Below are 8044 nucleotides of genomic sequence, written 5' to 3' on the forward strand. Positions count from 1 at the left end.
ATTATTGGCGTCCAATATGGACCTCCTAACCTCAGAATTGAGCAGACTGATTTCCTGATTTATGAAATTCGCAGGACGTCACAGTGTAAAAACGTTGTGATCACGGGAGATCTTAATTATAGAAACATTGATTGGGAAATTTTAGTAGGAGATCAGGAAGCGAATTTTTTTCTTAGATGTGGTGCAGAATAATTCCCTAAAATAAATTATTACCGATCCTACGAGGGGAGAGAATACTCTGGACTTACTTCTAAATAATAATGAGCACCTAATAAGTAACGTAAAATTGGGAGATAGTCTAAGTTCTAGCGATCATCAAGAAATAAGATTTAATATTATTTGGGAAGAATTAAAAAGTACGAATAACATTCAAGTACCGGACTTAATTAAGGAGAGCCAATTTTGACAAGATGAGAAACTATATGAGACATTTGATCACTTACGGGACCGACCCAGGGGGCTGGAGGTCAGATACACTGTGAGTCCGAACGTCATTAGCGCGGACAAAGATCGGGTCACGGAGGGTATGCGTACCTTGGGTTAGGTCACTTCCGGGCGCGGGGTCAACAACCCTGTCAGCGATTTGGATGAAATGTATAGAAACCTAACAGATTTCATTCTGAATGCACAAAATAAATTTATTCCCCTCAAATCAATACGGAAGAATAGTAATACTCCCAAATGGATAACGGACCGGCTGAAACATGAGATCGGAATGAAAAGAGGACTTTACGCATGAATAAAAAAAGGGGAAAGACACCTTAGATCCAAATATAACGATATGGCAAGACTGGCTAAAAAGAATACGCGCACAGCGAAACGTAACTATGAAATTAAAGTTCCCAGACAAGCGAGATCTAACCCAAAAGAATTCTTGCATCTCTACAGAATAAATAATAAGGAATGGATAGGCCTAATTCAAAATGACGAAAATGACATGATAGAATCGGAGGAAAAAATGAGTGAGGCGTTTAACAAATATTTTTTCTCTGTGTTTACTAGAGAGGTTAGATAAGGACTGTGATCCTATTTTCAATGGGGATGAAGAAAGTAGATTAATATCAGCATTAGTAAGATAGAAGTAGTCAAACAGATTGAAAGATTGAAAGTTACAAAATCCCCGGGTCCAAACGAAAAAATTCCGAGTGCTTAAAGAGTGTAAATTTGAAACCTGCGACCAGTTAATATAATTTTTTTAACAAGTCAGTAGACACTGATGTTGTGCCTATTGATTGGGGGCAGGCAAACGTTGTTCCTGTTTTCAAAAAGGGAGACAAATCGTCCATATGCAACTACAGGCCAATCAATTTGACATCGGTTATAGGCAAAATGCTCTGAGTATATTAACTATAGTCAATACACTCAGAGGTACCTGATTGATCCTATTTTCAATGGGGATGAAGAAAGTAGACTAATATCAGCATTAGTAAGATAGAAGTAGTAAAGCAGAATGAAAGATTTAAAGCTACAAAATCCCCGGATCCAGACGAAAAATTTCCGAGGGTGCTCAAAGAGTGTAAATTTGAAATCTGCGACCAGTTAATAGATTTTTTTTAACAAGTCGGTAGACACTGGCGGTGCCTATTGATTGGGGGCAGGCAAACGTTGTTCCTGTTTTCAAAAAGGGAGACAAATCGTCTATATGCAACTACAGGCCAATCAATTTGACATCGGTTATAGGCAAAATGCTCTGAGTATATTAACTATAGTCAATACACTCAGAGAACACAACGACAGACATATTTTGATTTGTGACACACAAGATGGTTTCTCCAAGGGTAAGTCATATGTGACTAATCTTCTATCCTTTTACACTAAAGTATATAAGGCGTCAGATAATGATATTTACGATGTTATTTACTTTGACTTTAGCATAGCGTTCGACAAGGTGCCACACCAGAGACTCCTAAATAAAATCAAAGCCCATGGCATAGGAGGAAAAGTGTTAGAATTGATTAGAGCTTGGATCAGTGATAGAAAACAGCGGGTCACCATAAATGGTGTAAAATCCAGGTGGGGAAGTGTTTCTAGTGGGGTCCCCCAGGGCTTGGTTTTGGGTACCTTATTGTTCATTATGTACATAAACGACTTGGACAATGGGGTTAATAGTGATGTTAGTAAGTTTGCGTACGACACTAAAATAAGACGCCTAATTAGGTCAGGTGACGACGCAGAGATTCTGCAGGATGATCTTAAATTGTTCACATGGTTGGTGAAATGTCAAATGAACTTCAATATCTCAAAGTGCATCGTGTTAAACGTAGGGCTACGCAACCCCGAAAATAGACATAGCTTAGATAACACGTTTTTAGAGAAAACTGAGTGCAAGAGAGACAAAGGATTACAAAGGCAAAGCATGCCGACAGGAGACCTTTTGATCCATATCTAGGTCGGATGCAAAAAAAAAAAAAAAAAAAAAAATCATATTAATAATAAATCAAAACTATAACAATGTAAATAACAATTAAAATACATAAATAAATGCATTAGTATAGTTGAATAACAAACAGATAAATAGTAAATGATAATGAATTGACATATAACTAATAATAAATGAAAATCAGACAGACAAATTATAACAAAACAAAAACAAATAATATAACATAAATTATAATCATTACAGCATCTTACTTAGGTATTTATCTAAATGATTCTTAAAGCTTCGAACTGAACTACATTGCACTACCTGTGCAGGAAGTTTATTCCATTCATTAACTACACGGTTGGCAAAGTTGTTTCTACCTACTTCCAAATTGAATCTATTTCCGGACAGTTTGAGACCATTGTTTCTTGTCTGATTCTCATTCAATGTGAAAATTTGGTCACTTTTGATGTTGTCAATTCCCTTTAAAATCTTAAAGACCTGTATCAAGTCACCTCTGAGTCTACGCTTTTTTAGGGAAAACAGATTCATGTGCTTAAGTCGATTTTCGTATGATTTATTTTTGATATTTGGAATCAGTTTTGTGGCTCGCCGTTGTACTTTTTCCAGTCTGTCAATGTCTTTAATGAGATTCGGTGACCATACGGAAACAGCATATTCCAAATGTGAACGAACTAACGATTTATATAGCTTGTTAATGAGTGATGGACTTTTGAAATCAAAAGATCGCGCAATCAATCCCAGAATCTTATTTGCTTTCTCAGAGGCTGAAATACACTGCTTGGATGATTTGAGGTCGTTACTGATAATTACGCCGAGATCTTTTTCACTATCCACTTTTGTTAACGAATTTCCAAATAACTTGTAATCGTACTTACTGTTATTTTTACCTATGTGCATTACCTTGCATTTACTTGTGTTAAATTTCATTAGCCACTTTTCAGACCATTGCTGTAATTTATCTAAATCTTCTTGAATATCTAATTGGTTTGAGTGATCATTTGCCACTCCGCACAGTTTTGTATCATCAGCAAATTTGGAAACAGTAGATTTTAGTCCATGGTCTATATCATTTATATATACTATGAATAGAAGTGGCCCAAGAACGGAACCCTGAGGAACTCCACTTGCAACACTTTTCCATCCACAAGTTTTTCCATTTAAAACAACTCTCTGTTTTCGACCTTTCAACCAATTACTAGTCCAACCTAATAGGCTACCACTTATTCCATGCAAAGCTAATTTAGTAAGTAGTCTTTCGTGTGGGACGGTATCAAAAGCTTTTGCAAAGTCTAGATATATTAAATCTATATTGTTTCTTTTGTCATAATTCGAGACAACTGTGGGAGTTCTAGTGAGTCTGGTGAGTTCTAGTGAGTCTAGTGAGTCTGGACCTTAAATCTAGGAAACAGTGCATTAACGCCAGGAATAGAGCTAACAGAGCATTAGATTTCATTGCTAGGACGGTTACGAATAGAACGCAAATTCTATCTAGCGTTAATTAGACCGATCCTTGACTAAGCGGTACAGTTTTGGTCTCCGTCTTATAGAATGGACATAGATTCACTAGAATCAGTATAGAGGAGAATGACCAAAATAGTATATGGGTTCAGAAATTTATCTTGCGAAGAGAGGCTTAGGCACCTTAACTTACACTCTGGAAAGACGCAGAATGCGGGGTGATTTAATAGAGGTGTTTAAGTGGATCAAAAGCTTTAACCAGGGCGACGCAAACAAGGTCAACGAATGGAATAGACTTAGTAACCATGTAGTGAGCGCTGAACGCTGAAGCTATCGGTTGTTTTAAGAAACGGTTAGACAACTTTATGGATGGGGATGACAGGTGGCAATGGACATGGAACTGCCTAGTGTAGTCCTTGTAGTCTCTTGCAGTCTCCTACACTCTTGTGTTCTTAACTGCACGCCACACGGAGCCAACCAGCGATCGGGTAGTGACCAACCAATTTGGGGATGACAGGTGGTGAAAGGATACGGAGCTGCCTAGTGTAGGCCTTATGGTCTCTTGTAGTCTCCTTTATTCTTATGTTCTTACGTAATTTGCCACACAGCGAGAAGAGCTCTCGTCTGCTCATCTCGTCCATTACATCCAGGATCTTGTTGCCTCTCTCCTGAACATCAGGTCTCCACTCCCGTCCTTCTTTAGTCTCAATCCCAACACCGTTACTCCTTCCATCGGTTCCGGTTCCTTCGAGACCAACCCAAACCGAGCTAAATGCTCCACTACGTCCGAAGCCGGTACAACAGGTAGGAATCCGTGCCCTTCTTCATCACTTGATTTTTCATCAACACTCTTCAGGATCCTCGTAATTATCCTCGGAGCTGAGCACAGCCTGAACCCCAGTCTGGTCAAGCATTATGTTTTACCTTTTTATTTTATTAGTTGGTATTTCCATAGCTTCTTCGCCGCGTGAATTTGGAGGTAAGCCGCCCGTAGATCTACAATCGTGGACGCACCCCTCATTTGGCGCAATTTGCGCAGTCTCGTTACATATGCTGATATATACAATTTTTGTTGACTTGTAACCTAAGTGGGTTATGCAAAGATTTGAGATTGGTTAAGTAAATAATATTGCATATAGACTTGTAACGAATCTTATTGTAGAAAGGGTGGAGAAAATTCAATTGGTTCACGATTGTAAGATCATGCCCTTTGGGGAGGGTCTTAGATATAAAATTAAAGATCATTGGACTAAAGAAATCACTGTCACTTCCGGAAAATAGTGATATGGCGAGTGGTTGTGTTACCGTGTTCAGCGCCGATGAGGTACAATCTCTACTTAGTAGAATTGAAGCCTTGGAGGATGCTGTAAAGTGCCTTAAAGAGAAGGATCGAGTTCTCAGCTCGAAGGCCCAAAATACGGAAGACAAAACTAATTTGGAACTTAGATGTAAACGGTGACAAATGAGATGCGGAAAGTTGGAAAAAAAAAGTCCTCACCAGCCCCGCTCGAATGCAACAACTCGTTTCAAGCACTAGCGGGTCTCCAGGAAGAAACAAAGGAAATTCAAGGGAAGAAGGGAAGGACAGACGCTAGATCCCTGCCCACAGTTAAGATTTTGGTTGTAGGAGACAGTCAAGTGAGGTACTTAGACAAGGGTTTCTGTGATAAAGATAGGAAACATAGGACGCATGTGTGTTTCCCTGGCGCGAGAATAGGAGATATCAGAGATAGGATTGAAGAGTGTTTAGTAGGGGAAGGTAAGGCCCCTGTCATTTGCTAAAGTGCTGGGGGCAATGATATAGGTAAGTTAGGGAGTGAAGAATTGTTTGCGCTGTTCCGGGATGCGCTAGACAAGATTAGGAATAAGGGAGGGGTTCCTGTTGTATGTGGAATTCTTCCGAGGCGTACAGTTGGAGGCATGTGATATTCCAGGACTATTGCAATGAATTGCAGGCTGGCAAAACATTGTAAAGCAAATGGATGGGCATTTGTCGACAACTGGGATAGCTTTTACGGCAAGAATAATCTACATACTAGGGACGGGGTGCATTTGTTGCCCAGAGGATTTCGGCTCCTTGCTGAAGCCCTTGAGCAAGAAGTAGGTATCCTATAGTTTTTTTCGGGTATATTACGTGGGAGTAGAGGGGGGGGGAGTATCGGAATATAGTTTAGGCAATAGAAACAACTTAGAGTGGAACTGTGAAAAGAATCACCAAAGCAGGTGGAGGGAAAATAATCTTTTAGTTTACTATACAAATAGCAGAAGCGTAATTAACAAAATTGATTTGCTACGAGGTAAAGCATGCGAAGAGAATTTTTATATTATAGCTATTACTGAATCCTGGATCAACATGGCTGATAAACATTTCCTTCTGGAAATCGAAATAGAAGGATATAATTTTTTTTCACAAAGGTAGGATTGTATTATCAACAGTTCGATTAAGGAAGAGAGCTGTACGGAATCTATTTGGGTAGAGATTATAGGCAAGAATAAGAAAATTATTATTGGCATCTTGTATAGACCTCCTAACCTCAGCATTGAGTAGACTGATCCTCTGATTCATGGAATTCGCAGAGCGTCCCAGTTTAAAAACGTTGTGATCATGGGAGATTTTAATCATAGAAGCATTGATTGGGAAAATTTAATAGATCAGGAAACGAAATTCCTAGATGCGGTGCAGGATAATTTCCTAAAATTAATTATTACCGATCCTATGAGGGGAAAGAATACTCTGGACTTACTTTTAATTGATAATGAGTAACGTAAAAGTGGGAGATAGTCTAGGCTTTAGTGATCACTAAGTAAGCTTTAATATTATTTGGGAAGAATTAAAAAGTGCTAATTACGTCCAAGTACCAGAGCTTGGATTAGTAACAGAAACCAGCAGGTCACCATAAATAGAATAAAATCTAGGTGGGGGCAATGTTACTAGTGGGGTCCCCCAGGGCTCGGTTTTGGGTCCCTTGTTGTTCATTATGTACATAAATAACTTGGACGATGGGATAAGTAGTGATGTTAGTAAGTTTGTGGACAACACTAAAATAGGACGCCTGATTAGGTCAGGAGACGACGAAGAGATTCTGCAGGATGATCTTAACAAATTGTTCACATGGTCGGTGAAATGGCAAATGAATTTCAATATCTCTATGTATAGCGTGGTGAATGTAGGGCTACGCAACCCCGAAAATAAATACAGCTTAGATAACACGATTTCAGAGAAAACTGAGTGCGAGACTTGGGAGTTCTAGTGAGTCCAGACCTTAAAACCAGGAAACAATGCATTAGCGCCAGGAATAAAGCTAACAGAGCATTAGGTTTTATTGCTAGGACGGTAACGAATAGAAGTGCAGACGTAGGCTAATTACCAAACTCTATCTAGCGATAGTTAGACCAATCCTTGAGTATGCGGTACAGTTTTGGTCTCCGTCCTACAGAATGGACATCATTTCACTAGAATCAATACAGAGAAGAATGATCAAAATTATACATGGACTCAGAAATTTGCTTTACGAAGAAAGGCTTAGGCACCTTAACTTACACTCTCTGGAAAGATGCAGAGTGCGGGGTGATCTAATAGAGGTGTTCAAGCGGATCAAAGGCCTTGACAAGGGTGATGCAAACAAGGTCATCGCAGTAATGGATTTAAACTGGACAAATTTAGATTTAAGAAGGAAATAGGCAGGAATTGGTTTACTAATAGGGTGGTCGATGAATGGAATAGACTTAGTAACCATGTAGTAAGCGCTGAAACTAACAGTTGTTTTAAGAAACGATTAGACAACTTTATGGATGGGGATGACAGGTGGTGATGGATATGGAGCTGCCTAGTGTAGACCTTATGGTCTCTTGCAGTCTCCTTGATTCTTATGTTCTTATGTAAAACTTACCTAGGACCTAAAACACGTGTTCTTGGGATATTCATAGAGTGTACCTCAGAGTAGCACGTTTTATAAGAAGTAACTCAAGAAAGATACAGACGGAAAATATTTATATTTAATTTAAACTCGATTGAAGACTAATCACATATAACAGTGAAAAAAAGACAGTGGTGAAATTTGAAAGTGAAAGACTTACGGAACTGCGGATGAGTGTGGCGGGAGCTAGAGACGAAACTCAATGCTACTGAAGAAGAGACCGGTGATACATAGAATTAGCGCAAAATACGGCTACGAGTGTGTGAAGAGACTGGTGTATCGA

Source organism: Oratosquilla oratoria, chromosome 16, assembly GCF_046742065.1.
Source record: "Oratosquilla oratoria isolate Oo_2021 chromosome 16, ASM4674206v1, whole genome shotgun sequence".
Taxonomy (NCBI): Eukaryota; Metazoa; Arthropoda; class Malacostraca; order Stomatopoda; family Squillidae; genus Oratosquilla; species Oratosquilla oratoria.